The sequence below is a fragment of the Triticum urartu genome, chromosome 7A, assembly GCF_056163025.1.
Source record: "Triticum urartu cultivar PI428250 chromosome 7A, HENAU_Tu73, whole genome shotgun sequence".
NCBI lineage: Eukaryota > Viridiplantae > Streptophyta > Magnoliopsida > Poales > Poaceae > Triticum > Triticum urartu.
The window spans coordinates 378,075,066-378,090,252 of record NC_141879.1 but is presented as its reverse complement, the minus strand read 5'-3'; the positions used below and the strand labels follow the sequence as shown (position 1 = coordinate 378,090,252).

General features: G+C 44.5%; 1 pseudogene; it reads right to left on the bottom strand.

Annotated features, from left to right (window-relative positions):
* Positions 1–14,807, bottom strand: part of LOC147959657 (uncharacterized) — a 32,169-nt pseudogene extending 17,362 nt beyond the window's left edge.
* Positions 14,808–15,187: the final 380 nt, after the last annotated feature.

Below are 15,187 nucleotides of genomic sequence, written 5' to 3'. Positions count from 1 at the left end.
GGGCAAATTTTTTCCCTATCCTATTTTTAGGCTTTTCTGAGTCTTTTGAGCCACGTGCCATCATAGTGATTTTTTGTCGCACTTTTTTGTCGTCGCTGCCCTGATTTCCGAAAAAAAAGTGAATTTTTTTTTTCGTGCCCATCCTATCAGTTTGACGAGGGAAGAGTTTTGAGACACTCGCCATTATAGTGATTTTTCGCAAAAAAAAGAGGAGCGCAAAAAAAAGGAGCGCGAAAAAAAAAGTTCCAGAGTGTGCTTTTCCCTTATTTACGTGCAGCGCCGTGATTTTGTTAGTGTTCTAGGCTCGCGTCTCTTGCACGGTCTAGCCTAGGACCAGCACAGTACCGTCGTTGAGCGTTTATTCAACTTTGCATCTCTGAATTGATTATTGCTGACCCTTTTTGCTACCATACTATAAGCCTTCCCAGCTCCACATACATCTACGCCGTGCGTTTGACTCTCCCTGGCAATCGCTCTATCCAAGCTTTTGAGAGTTTTTGACTGCAACGGTTGCCGATCACCGCCTGCTGCTGGGTAAGAACTGGTAAGAATTTGAGATTTGCTTGACGGATTTGTGACACCCGCCACCACCACCACTTGTTAGTAGTCTGTAGGATGATATTCTTGTGTGTTTCTATTGCTGCTAACCATGCCAGGATCACAAGCCGACGAGACTGACTGGGACAACTTGACGAACAAGGAGCTTCATGATACGTTTCAGCAAATGATGAATGGACAGGTGCAAGATTTGATAAACAGATTTGAAGAGGCCATGGAGAAGATAGATGGCATGGAGAAGACGTTTGAAACAAAGCTCGATAACAAGTTTGCTGAATTGCTTTCGCATTTTCCACCACCACCACCGGCTGCCTGCCGCACCTCTGCAACAACAACAACAACACCGACTACCTCCACGTCGGGAAACAGCCCTCCGCCGAGCGAGCCGTGTCCCTCTTCAGTCGGGCCAAACTGCTGGTGCTGCTGTGGATACTTCTGTGGCTCCTACTGCTGATGTGGAGGAGGATGCTTATGTGGGAGATTATGAGGATGAGGTTGATCCAAATCAGAACTACGTGCCACCAACAGCACAGCAACCACCAGGTCGTCCACATGCAAATAATGGCAATGGTAGGGCTCACCCTCAGGTACGAGATCATGACCATCTCCCTAAACTAAAATTGAATATTCCACCATTTGAGGGTAGATATGTTCCTGATATATATATCTTACTTGGGAGTTAGAAACTGAACAACGATTTACATGTTTACAATATCCCGAGGAGAGACATGTTCCTGCTGCGACAAAAAATCACTATGATGGCACGTGGCTCAAAAGACTCAGAAAAACCTAAAAATAGGATAGGGAAAAAATATTTTTGCCCGTGAAAATTTTGGCCTAAAAACTGCCCGGGGGTCTCCAGAATATGGAGTTGATGGCATGCGCAAGGGGATCAAGAACGGAGTTACAAGTGATGATTTCAGGACTTTGAAGCCGCCATAAGGAGTGCATGAAGCCATGGACGAAATATACAAGATGCCACTTCATAATATTCGTCCATAGGCTATTCTAGGTGCTGCGTCACCTTATTAATGGGCCAGGCCCATGTAATTTCGAAATACTTAAGTATAGGCTATTTTTAGAGTCCGTATGTGTGGGGAAACAAGAGTTAGGGTTGGTTTCGGACCCCACCCTCAAGGGCCACGAAATTCCCCTCTCTTCCTCCATATATACAGCCCTTAGGGCGTCGTTTAGACTTTGGGATTTGTTTAGTTAAAAGTTAGCCATTGCAACTTCGTGTACTTCGTTTGTGTCCAACGACCAGACCAAGACCGCTTACGGATCCCCACCATTATCAATACCTCATATATATTTGCAATATTCAGATTGCTTTATCATATTCTTGCTCGTTCTTCGATTGCTTGCAGGAATAGACCTTCATGGTCAGGCTGACCGTGCTTCCGGCATCGTCAGTAACCTCAGGAGATTGGTTTAGTGATTGCTAAGGCGCAACGTCGTGCACGTTTGTAGTCGGATCGTCAAAGTCGTCTCCACTAAATCGATAGTTATCATCTCATCGAAAGATCGGGACACCCTCGCCTCTATCAAACCTCCGGCCCCAGAGTCCAGACCAGCCCCGAGCGCGCCAACTCTGTGGATAGCCCGGAACCCGGCCGGAACCTACCCGGAACTTCCGGAGCCCAGAACTTCCGGCCCCACCCGGAACTTCTGGCCTGCCTGCGTGCAAAGACTCGGGCCAAGGGCCCATGTATCCCCCCTATCACTTACCCCTTCATGGGCTAGCACTATATATACACCCCCACCTCCTCCTAGTTAGGGTAGCATTGGTTTAGCTCATTGAGAGATAGAGCATTGCTCATCCATATCGGATCTACTCCACGAGAGAGACCTTGGCCCCTCTACGGAGAAGATCCACCTTGGATTCAAGACCCCTTTACGGGAAGATCCCCTCGTGGATTCAAGACCTCCTCACGGAGAAGAACCGGCCACCCTTTTGTATCGTCCTTAGTTGTCCGTGGATTCGTGTATCGTTCTATGTACCCGAGGATCTAGCACATGTGTGACTTGTTCTTGTTAGTTTGAGTGTTCCTCTTGTGTTTCCCCTCGTGATTTCCATCGTTTCCCCCCTCGTGTTCCTCTTGTTCTTCGCGGGATCCGCTCCTTTCGTGAAAGATCGAGCGATTAGGGTTCTACCCTACATCATGTTGCCATGTTTCTAAGGTCCAAACAAGAGCATACAATTCTTTGTCATACGTAGAATAGTTCAGACTAGGCCCACTCAATTTTTCAGAAAAGTATGCAACAGGTTTACCATCTTGTAATAACACACCTCCTAATCCAATTCCACTGGCATCACATTCAAGCTCAAAAGTCTTATTAAAATCAGGAAGTTGGAGTAAAGGAGCATGTGTCAACTTATCTTTCAATACCATGAAGGCTTCTTCCTGTGCGGTACCCCAAACAAAAGGCACATCCTTCTTTGTAAGCTCGTTGAGAGGTGCAGCAATGGTGCTGAAATCTCTCACAAAACGCCTATAGAAACCAGCGAGGCCAAGGAAACTCCTCACTTGTGTGACCGTTTTGGGCTGCGGCCAACTCTCAATAGCTTCAATCTTGGCTTTATCAACTTCAAATCCCTGTGGAGTAACAACATGGCCAAGAAAAGATACTCGGTCGGTGCAAAAGGCGCACTTTCCAAGGTTACCAAACAAACGTGCATCACGTAGAGCAATAAAAACAGCATGTAAATGTTCCAAATGTTCCTCCAAAGATTTGCTATAAATCAATATGTCATCAAAGTAAACTACCACAAATCATCCAATGAAAGCACGTAAAACTTCGTTCATTAACCTCATGAAAGTACTAGGTGCATTAGTTAACCCAAAAGGCATGACTAACCACTCATATAATCCAAACTTAGTTTTAAATGCTGTTTTCCATTCATCTCCCAATTTCATACGAATTTGATGGTATCCACTACGCAAATCAACTTTGGAGAATATTGTAGAGCCACTCAATTCATCAAGCATATCATCTGGCCTAGGAATAGGATGACGATAATGAATAGTAATATTATTAATGCCTCTACAATCAACGCACATACGCGACGTACCATCCTTTTTTGGCACTAAAATGGTAGGAACAGCACAAGGACTAAGGGATTCACGTATATAACCTTTGTTGAGCAGTTCTTGTACTTGACGCATAATCTCCTTCGTCTCTGCTGGATTGGTACGGTATGGTGCATGGTTGGGTAACGATGCTCCGGGAATTAAGTCAATTTGATGCCCAATCCCTCGAATAGGTGGTAATCCCGGTGGCACGTCTTCTGGAAAGACGTCAGCGAACTCCTGCAAAATGTTAGTGATAGCAGGAGGCAAAGAGGTCCTCGAATGAAAATAATGCCTCTTTGCACACAAAAGCATAGCAAACAGATTTGCTGAAATCTAGATCATCAATATCAGATTTTGTGGCAAGTAAACATGCACTTTTCAATTTAATTTCAGAAGCAACACTAGATGGTTATTATTAGGTTTCATTTGTTGCTCAAATTCTTTTGCCACAATCTGATTTTCACTCTTATTTTTCTCCTGTTTTGCTTTATTAGCTCTTTTAATATCATCTTTCAAAATGGATTCAGGAGTCATCTGAAGCAAAGTAATATTTTTATCCTTACGAACAAGAGTATATTGATTGTTTCTACCATGGTGTACATAATTTTTATCAAATTTCCATGGTCTACCAAGTAATAAGGAACATGCTTGCATAGGTACCACATCACAATCAACATAATCAACATATGTAGAGATACTAAAATGCACACGAACAGTACGTGTTACCTTAACCTGCCGCTGTTGTTGAACCATTGGATGTAGTAAGGATGTGGATGTGGTCTTGTGGTGAGAGATAGCTTCTCCACCATCTCCATGCTAGCCAAGTTATTGCAGCTCCCTCCATCTATGATGACGCGAACAGAATGTTCCTTCACAACTCCCTTTGCATGGAACAAATTAGGCCTCTGATTTTTCTCAGCTTGTGTGACCTGCACACTCAAAACACGTTGAGCAACTAAACATTCATACCTGTCAGCATCTTCAGCGGCCATGTATTGTGTCTCATGATCAGAATCATCTCCATCGTGTTCTTCACGTGTAATAAGAGCCAAAGTCTCCTCATCATAGTCACTAGCGGACTCATACCCACCATCCTCAGTGATGTAGGGTAGAGACCCTAATCGCCCGATCTTTCACGAAAGGAGCAGATCCCGGGGAAATCAAGAAGGATACGAGGAAGAACGGAAGGAAAACACAAGAGGAAATCACTAAATCGACACGAATAAGTCACACATGGGCTAGATCCTTGAGTACATAGGACGATACACGAATCCACAGACAACTAGGGACGATACACGGTGTCCGGTTCTTCTCCGTGAGGAGGCCTTGAATCCACAAAGGGATCTTCCCGTAAAGGGGGCTTGAATCCGCTTGGGGGATCTTCTCCGGTGGAGGCTCGAATCTCCAAGGGGAAGGTAACCAAGTGGATGAGCAAAGCTCTCTCACAAATGTGAGCTAAACATTTGCTAACCCTAGTACGGAGCTAAGGGACAAGTAGATATAGTCCAAGGGGGGTAAGTTGGGGGATACATGGGGTGAAACCCTTGTCGCTGCGCGTAGGCAGGGCGGTTGTACCGGTCACGGGGGCGGTTGTACCATTGGAAGTTCAGGTACTGGTTCCTGGAGGCGTTCCCGGATGCGCTCAGCGGTTGTACCGGTGCGCGGGGCGGTTGTACTGGTCTGGTGGCTGTTGCAGGGATAAACCGGTGCTGTACCGGCCTTGCACCGCTTGATGTCAGGAGCTTGACCGGTAGTTGACCGATGGCCGACTGGTTGTACCGCCCAGGCGGAAGTTGGTCGGTGCATGGGCGGTTGTTCCGGGACTTCGGAGCTGGGATGATGTTCTTCATGCTCTTGATGTCCTTCTTGCATCGTGACTTCTCCTTGGTTGCTTACATGGTACGTAAGCACACAAAGCATCTCCGTTTGAGGTAGTAGCCATGTCTCAAGTGGGTAAAAGGGAAGTTCAACAAGGAGAGAGTTAACCTCGTTCTCAATGGCTCTCGCACGGGCTCTTGTCATGGGTCCAAGTGGTGTCGTGGGAGATGTAGGTAGGTCCATGGGGATGGCCTTGGGATGCTCCGCATCATCTCCCCTCCCTTGGGGAAGATCCGTCCTCGGATCAAATTCTTCATCACCATGGAAGGGAGAGAGATCTTTGACGGTGAAGATGTTGCTCATGTTGTACTTGTCGCGCGGGAGGTCGATCTTGTAAGCGTTGTCGTTGTAGAGTGCAAGCACCTTGAAGGGTCCATCCGCTCATGGTCGAAGCTTGGACTTGCGTTCTATTGGTAAGTGGTCCTTGCAAAGGTGTAGCCACACGAGATCACCAATGTTGAAGACCATAGGTTGCTTGTTGAAGTTGAGCTTGGTCGCAAGGCATTGAACTTGGCGCTCAATGGTGTTTCTCGTATCTTCATTCACCTTCTTGAGATGTGTCACACGCGCACTTGCGTCCAAATTGATGCGCTCTTGGAGTGGTAGAGGTAGAATGTCCAATGGTGATGATGGGTTGAATCCGTAAACAAGCTCGAAAGGAGACTTGCCGGTTGTTGAGTGTCTTGCTCGGTTGTAGGCAAACTCGGCGATAGGTGGGCATTCCTCCCACTCCTTCATGTTCTTCTTGATGAGTACTCGAAGTAGAGCGAAGAGTGTGCCGTTTTTCACCTCCGTTTGGCCATCGGTTTGAGGATGGTACGCCGTGGAGAAGAGTAGCTTTATTCCGAGCTTGGCGCATAGGGTCTTCCAAAAGTAACTAAGGAACTTGACGTCGTGGTCCGAGACAATTGTCTTTGGCACACCATGGAGACGCAATATTTCCCTACAAAAGAGATTAGCAACATGTGAAGCATCGTTTATCTTGTGACAAGGAATAAAATGTGCCATTTTGGAGAAACGGTCCACAACGACAAATATGGAGTCTTTTCCATTTCGAGTTCTAGGCAAACCAAGTACGAAGTCCATGCTAATGTCTTCCCATGGTTGGTATGGAATTGGTAGAGGTATATAGAGGCCATGAGATTGAGCTGTGGACTTAGCTTTGCGGCATGTCGAACAGCGGTTGGTGAAGCGATTGACGTCCCGAAACATCTTTGGCCAAAAGTAGCTCTTCGAGAGTGTGGCGAACGTCTTGCTGCGTCCGAAATGTCCCATTAAGCCCCATCCATGCGATTCCTACAAAAGCAAAAAACAAAGGGACGACTTGGAGATGCAAATTTTTTTAGCTCTCATAAGATAGCCGTCTTTGATGTAACAGCGTTCCCACGATGTATTCGACAAACACTTGGTATATGGAGTGGCAAAAGTTTCATCATGCTCATACAATTCTTTGATATGCTCGAAGCCAATGACATCTAACTCAAGTTGTGTGACTAGCATGCATATGCGGGAGAAGAGCATCCGCTACGATGTTTTCTTTACCCTTGATGTACTTGATGACATAGGGAAAAGACTCAATGAATTCACTCGATTTAGCATGACGCTTGTTCAACTTAGTTTGACCCTTAAGATACTTGAGAGTCTCATGATCGGTATGAATGATAAACTCATGGGGACGAATGTAGTGTTCCCATTCATGCAAAACACGGACTAAAGCATATAGCTCTTTGTCATAGATGGCATAATTGAGTTGCGCTCCGGAAAGTTTCTCACTAAAGTAAGCTATGGGGCGCTTCTCTTGCGTTAACACACTGCCTATGCCATTACCACTAGAATCACAATGAATTTCAAAAGGCTTGTCGAAGTTTGGTAAAGCAAGCACGGGAGCATGAGTAAGCAAATTCTTAAGCCCATTGAATGTGGTATCTTGGGATGGTCCCCAAACAAAAGGTGCATTCTTCCTGCTCAAAGCATGCAAAGACGTAGCAATGGTGCTAAAATCCTTCACAAAGCGACAATAGAAACCCGCAAGGCCAAGGAAACTACGCACTTGAAGCAAGTTGGTTGGTTGCGGCCAAGTCTTAATAGCATTGATCTTGGACTCATCTACATGAACACCCATAGAAGAGGCAACAAAACCCAAGAAAACGAGCTTATCAACACCAAAAAGGCATTTCTCCATATTAGCATAGAGACGCTCTTTCCTAAGAGTTTGCAAAACGGTGCGGACATGGGTGACATGCTCTTTGATAGATTTGCTAAACACAAGAATGTCATCGAAGTAAACCACAACAAATATACCAATGTAAGGGCGAAAGACATGATTCATAAGGCGCATAAAAGTGCCCGGTGCTTTCGAGAGACCCATAGGCATGACTAACCACTCATACAAACCAAACTTGGTTTTGAAGGCGGTTTTCCATTCATCGCCCTCTTGTATGCGGATTTGATAGTAACCGCTCTTAAGATCAATTTTGGAAAATATAGTGGCACCACTAAGCTCATCTAGCATATCATCTAGGCGTGGAATGGGATATCTATAACGAACGGTGATAGCATTGATAGGTCTACAATCGGAGGACATGCGAAAACTACTGATACGGGGTTGCCCAATCTTCACAGAGGATCGGCTCTATGTTGCGAATCAACGCCACCTGAAGGGTACGAAGGAAACCCTCGATCCCAACCAACAACGCTGTCGGGTAAAGAATAACTAGTGCAACCTGACGAGACGGAAGCTAACTATTGCAAATGCAACAACCAGCGACAATTATTCGCCCAACCACACTCTTAGTTCCAATCCACACAACCACGCACGAAGTTGGAAGCACGAACTGGTCGCCGCCTCAATGACTGCTGTTGTAAAATCACAAAGTGAGTTTACCCTCTCACAAGGCAAGATTACAAGAGCTAAGGAGGAAGTGAACTCTCAAACAATATTCTGGTTGCACTTAGCTAACCTATGCTGAAATCAAATTGCCAAAGAGTTGTGGCTGAAGTGGGGGAAGGGGTATTTATACTAGGAACAGCCCTCCTAGTTTAGGTGTGAAACCAGGCCAAAAGAGGGGCTCAAATTCATGCTAACCAGTTGGTCAAGGGAGCAAACTCATGGAGCCTCGCGCAGCAATTAATGCTCTGGACAGCTTGCATTGGAACTCTCATATCCTTTGACTCAGGACTCCAAATGATGCACCGTTTGATTTTCCTGAAAGTAGACTTCATATGCTCTCCATTTTGTACTCCCACACATGCTGGATGCTCATATATTTGCGTTGCATGATTCAGCAAGTTCTGGGACGAATTCTGGAACTGCACATGCAACAATAGCGTGTTGAGATGGCTTGCTATTCTTCCTTGCGGTGTAACTAGTTGTCCTTGTCACCAAAACAAGGCTTTCATCAGAGTTGAAACTTGTTCTCTTTAAACTTGTTGAATGGGCTCCAAAACTTGGTTCTTCATGTGCTGAATGTTGTTGGTTGTCCTCGACATTGTACCTAAGTAAAATCAGCACACGAGATTTCGGGAGTATAAAGTTCTCATGGTCATTTGAATTATGATAAGCTAGGAGTGTGTTCACCTCTTGTGCTATTTGTTTGGCACGGCTCCTTGTCATGGGACCCAAATAGATCTTCTTTGTAGAAGCTTCACTTGATGGCTGAGATTTATCATCAGGAGAAGATGATAAACGAGGTGAACCTGGGATGTCCTCATCATCCTCCCCCTCTTCAAAAGGAGTCATCCTCGACTCTTGAGCCTCTTGATCGAAGCATGGAGACAAATCAGCAACGTTGAAAGTTGGACTCACAGCATAGTCTTCAGGAAGCTCGATTTTGTAAGCATTGTCATTGATCTTGGCCAAGACTTTGAATGGTCCATCTCGACGAGGCATTAGCTTGGATTTGCGCTTCTCTGGGAACCGATCTTTGCGCAAATGTATCCAAACCAGATCTCCGGGCTCAAAAGTTACCTTCTTGCGATTTTTTTTGCCTTAGCAGCATAGTACTTGGACTTCCTTTCTATCTCTTCTCTGGTCTTCTCATGAATCTTCTTCACATATGCAGCACGCTTGGAAGCCTCCATGTTACATCTCTCTTGCAATGGAAGTGGCAGCAAGTCAATTGGTGCAAGTGGTTTGAATCCATATACCACCTCAAACGGGCACATGTTTGTGGTAGAGTGAACTGCCCGATTGTAAGCAAACTCCACGTGCGGCAAACACTCTTCCCACTCCTTCAAATTCTTCTTGATCATTGTACGCAGCAAGGCTGAGAGTGTGCGGTTCACTACCTCTGTTTGCCCATCAGTTTGGGGGTGACACGTTGTTGAAAACAACAACTTGGTTCCTAATTTTGCCCACAATGTTTTCCAGAAGTAGCTCATGAACTTCACATCTCGATCTGAAACAATAGTCCTTGGCATTCCATGCAAGCGAACAACTTCCCTGAAAAACAAATCAGCAACATGTGAAGCATCGTCGTTCTTGTGGCACGGAATGAAGTGTGCCATTTTTGAGAACCTATCAACCACAACAAAAACTGAATCCCTCCCCCTCTTAGTCCTAGGCAGTCCTAAAACAAAATCCATGCTAATATCTTCCCAAGGAGCATTTGGAACAGTTAGGGGAGTATATAAACCATGGGAGTTCAGTTTAGACTTAGCTTTGTGGCATATGATGCATCGCTGCACAAATCTCTCAACGTCCTTCCTCATCTTTGGCCAATAAAAGTGATCGGCCAACAGCTCATAAGTTTTCTCACGACCAAAGTGTCCCATTAATCCTTCTGCATGTGATTCCTGCAACAACAAAGGCCTAACCGACGAATCTGGAACACACAACTTGTTAGCCCTAAAAAGGAACCCATCATGCACATGGTATTTATCCCAACCTTTCCCATCTTTACATTTTGCATATGGTTCTAAAAATATATGATCAGTGCAATACAGTTCTTTTAAGCTCTCAAGTCCTGGTACCTTCAATTCTAATTGTGTCAAAAGAACATGCCTACGGGACAAAGCATCAGCAACCATGTTTTCCCTTCCTTTCTTATAATTCACAACATATGGGAAAGTTTCAATGAATTCTACCCATTTAGCATGCCTATGATTCAGTTTAGCTTGGCCTTTCAAATGTTTCAAGGCCTCATGATCAGAATGTACAATAAACTCTTTAGGCCATAAGTAGTGTTGCCAAGTTTCAAGCACTCTAACCAAGGCATACAACTCCTTATCATAAACAGAATAATTCAGTTGTGCACCACTCAGCTTCTCACTAAAATATGCTATTGGTTTTTGTTCTTGCATTAACACACCTCCAACACCTATTCCACTTGCATCACATTCTATCTCAAAAGTTTTAATGAAATCAGGTAGAATCAGCAAAGGTGCTTCAGTTAATTGTTTCTTAAGCTCAAGAAATGCTTCTTCTTGTGGTGCACCCCATTTAAAGGGAATTCCTTTCTTTGTCAATTCATTCAAAGGTGCAGCAATTATACTAAAATCTTTCACAAACCTCCGGTAGAAACTAGCAAGGCCATGAAAACTTCTCACCTAGCTTACATTCATTGGAGTTGGCCAATTCTTGATTGCTTCCACCTTAGATTCATCCACTTCAATTCCCTGTCCTGAAACGACATAGCCAAGAAAAACAACCTTATTTGTGCAAAAGGAGCACTTCTCAATGTTAGCATATAGTTTTTCTGTCCTTAGCACATTCAGCACTTGTTTTAGATGTTCAATATGTTCCTCAATGGATCTGCTATAGATTAAGATGTCATCAAAATACACAACAACAAATTTTCCAATGTAAGCTCTCAAAACATGGTTCATCAATCTCATGAATGTACTTGGTGCATTAGTTAATCCAAAAGGCATGACTAACCACTCATACAACCCAAATTTTGTTTTGAAAGCAGTTTTCCATTCATCTCCTTCTTTCATCCTAATAAGATGGTATCCACTCCTCAAATCAATTTTAGAGAAAACAGTAGAGCCACTCAATTCATCAAGCATATCATCTAACCTAGGAATAGGATGACGATACCTAATAGTTAATATTGATAGGCCTACAATCCATTACCAATCGCCATGTGTCATCTTTCTTGGGCACCAAAATCACAGGTACAACACAAGGACTTAAGCTTTCACGCACATAACCTTTATCTAAAAGTTCTTGTACCTGCCTTTGTATCTCCTTTGTTTCTTCAGGATTGGTGCGGTAGGGAGGTCAATTCGAAAGTGATGCTCCTGGAATGATGAGGACATCAATACCATTGTTACACCCACAGCCCCTACTGTTACATATACTGGACCAATTACTAGAGCTCGCGCACGCCAATTAAATTACCAGGTACTTTCGTTTCTTGGTAATGATTCTAATGTTCATGAGATTATGATGCTGCCTAAATTGGATACATTTGTTTTGCTTTCAAATGAAGGGCCTAGCTTGGAGAAGGATGAACATTGGAGCAAGAACACGCATGAAGTTGATGGCATGCGCAAGGGGATCAAGAACGGAGTTACAAGTGATGATTTCAGGACTTTGAAGCCGCCATAAGGAGTGCATGAAGCCATGGATGAAATATACAAGATGCCACTTCATAATATTCGTCCATAGGCTATTCTAGGTGCCGCGTCACCTTATTAATGGGCCAGGCCCATGTAATTTCGAAATACTTAAGTATAGGCTATTTTTAGAGTCCGTATGTGTGGGGAAACAAGAGTTAGGGTTGGTTTCGGACCCCACCCTCAAGGGCCACGAAATTCCCCTCTCTTCCTCCATATATACAGCCCTTAGGGCGTCGTTTAGACTTTGGGTTTTGTTTAGATTAAAAGTTCGCCATAGCTGCAACTTCGCGTACTTCGTTTGTGTCCAACGACCAGACCAAGACGTCACAGAACCCCACCTTGATCAATAAAGCTTTCATCTTATATTCGCAATATCCAGATTGCAATCTCAGTTTCTTGCTTGTTCTTCGTTTGCTCGCAGGAAACAGGCCCTCGTGGTCAGGTTGATCGTGCTCCGGCGTGGTCAATAACCCCTCGGAAGTTGGTTTAGCGATTGCTAAGGCGGGACGTCTCGCACGTTCGTAGTCGGATCGTCAAGGTCGACTCCCACAGAAAACGATAGCCACCATCTCATCGAAACATCGGGACACCTTTGCCTCTATCATGGAATGAGGTCAATCTGATGTTCTATGCCACGCAAGGGAGGTAGGCCAACGGGTACTTCCTCCCGAAAAACATCCTCGAATTCCTGCAAGACATCACAAACAACACTAGGGAGACATGTTAAGTCGTTAGCTGAAAGCAAAGCATCTTTGTACACAAGTACAACGACCACTTGATTTGGGTTGAGCCTCACATCTCTTAGTTCGGATTTGGTGGCTAACATTACTAAGTTCTCTCCCTCTCTTTTATTCTTCTCTCTCAGATTTGGCTTGTGGCGCTCACTCACCGATTTGTGGATCTCTCTCTCGCTCTTTTTCTCTCCCTCTTTCTTACTCACTATTTTTACTTCAGAAACTTTCTGCAAGTGCTCAGCCATGATTTGTTGGGGTGTCATGGGTCTAAGCACCAAGTCTTTTCCTCTCCACTTGATGGTGTATTGATTGGTTCTGCCACAATGTTGAGCTGAATGATCATATTGCCACGGTCTGCCCAACAGCAAGTGACACACCTTCATTGGCACCACATCACACTCAACGGTGTCATTATAATCTCCAATCTTGAATTGCACCTGTACCATGTGTGTGATCTTAATCTCTCCACATTCACTCAACCATTGTATATGATATGGATGAGGGTGTTGTAGCAGCTTCAGCCCAAGCTTATCACACATTTCTTTGCTTGCAAGATTGTGACAACTCCCACCATCAACAATTACCTTGCATACCTTGTCTTGCACTTTGGCTCTTGTTTGAAACAGATTGTGTCGTTGTCCATTCTCAGCTTCTTTGATCTGCACACTCAAAACTTTAGTGACAACAAGAGAGGCACCTTGCTCATAATCACAATAGGTTTGCTCATCACCATCTGAACCATCACCATCTTCAGTTTCTTCTTCAGGTTCACTACAAGACTCATATTCTCCATTCTCGGTGATCAGCATGGTACGCTTGTTGGGACAATCCTTCTTCATGTGGCCACGTCCCTTACATGTAAAGCACTCTATCTCACTAGTTTTCCCTATGGAGCCAATGGAGGATGAACTAGGAGCTGCAAATTTGCTCTTCTCCTTCAAATTTGATGCATCACTTCTGCTCGTGGCTGCACGTGCATGGGTTTGATTTCCACCACCAGAACTAGTCATAATACCTCGACCAACGTTGAATTGAGGTATAAACTTACTCCCACTTGATGTAGCTCGAGCTGTGAAGGACGTAGTTCTGTTTTGCTTCGAGTCTTCTTGCAATTGACGTTCAGCCTTAGAAGCAAGATGTACCAGCTCTACTACATTATGATATGGCTGCAAATCAACCACTCGTTTAACATTAGGATTTAGCCCATAGAGGAACCTTGCCATGGACTGCTCCTCATCTTCATGTATGTTGGCTCTTATCATTGCCTTCTCCATCTCCTTATGATACTCCTCAACTGATAACTTTCCTTGCCTCAAATTCTGGAGCTTATCAAAGATGTCACGTCTATAATGCCTTGGGACAAATCTTGCCCTCATCTCTCTTTTCATTTCTGTCCATGTAGCAACAGCAGGCTCTCCTTCTTCTTCTCGCTGAATCTGAACTTGCTCCCACCAAATTAGAGCATAGTCTTCAAACTCAAGTGAGGCCATTGCTAATTTCTTCTCTTCAGAGTAGTTGGGCATGCGTAAAATCTTGTCAACCTTCAATTCCCATGTGAGATAACTTTCTGGATCAGATCCACCATCAAACTTGGGCATGGTAAATTTCAGCTTTCCAAACCTCTCCTCCTCCTGCCATCCACGACCATAGTTTCTACGATGATGAAATCTGTCATTCTGGTGCATGCCTTCTTCATCTTCATCAAACTCATCTCCACTACCTTCATGGTGCAGATTTGCTCTTCGGTGGCCTCCTCTAAGACCACGACCAGCAGCAGCTTCATGATGATCACGTCCATTACCATGATCATTTCCACGTCCGGGACCGGGAGGTCTCATGGCATGGGGAGCAGGAGCACGGTTCTTCTAGCTTGTGCATTGGAGGCAGCACCTTCCCCATCAGTTACATTTTGTTCTTCACCATGGACACTTGCATCTTCTCGGTTCTGACGAAGCTCTCGCACAATATCAGCAACAATACCAGTCCTCATGGCTGCCATGTTCTGAGTGAGTTGCTCATCAACATTACCCATAAGTTGCTACAAATCTCTCGACAACTTGTCTTGCTTCTTTTCAATTGGGTCAAGGTTGTTTCTGAACTCTCGGCGTAGATGATCGCGTAATGCGTTGAAGTGAAACCGTGTGACAGGCTGATTGAGATGCCCATTTCCTTCAACATCATACTCGTTTTCTTCACCTACCATGGTTAGTTCTCCAAAAGCCCTATAGTACTAGAAGCATATATGTGGATAACAACTCAAGCTCACCTCACTTACCAACCGAAGCTCATGTAACTTCCAAATGAGAGCAGAATCGTGCTCAACCGTGGTGTTGGTGGTTGGTATACAAAGAGTGATAATCAAGCGAATACAAGTCTAGG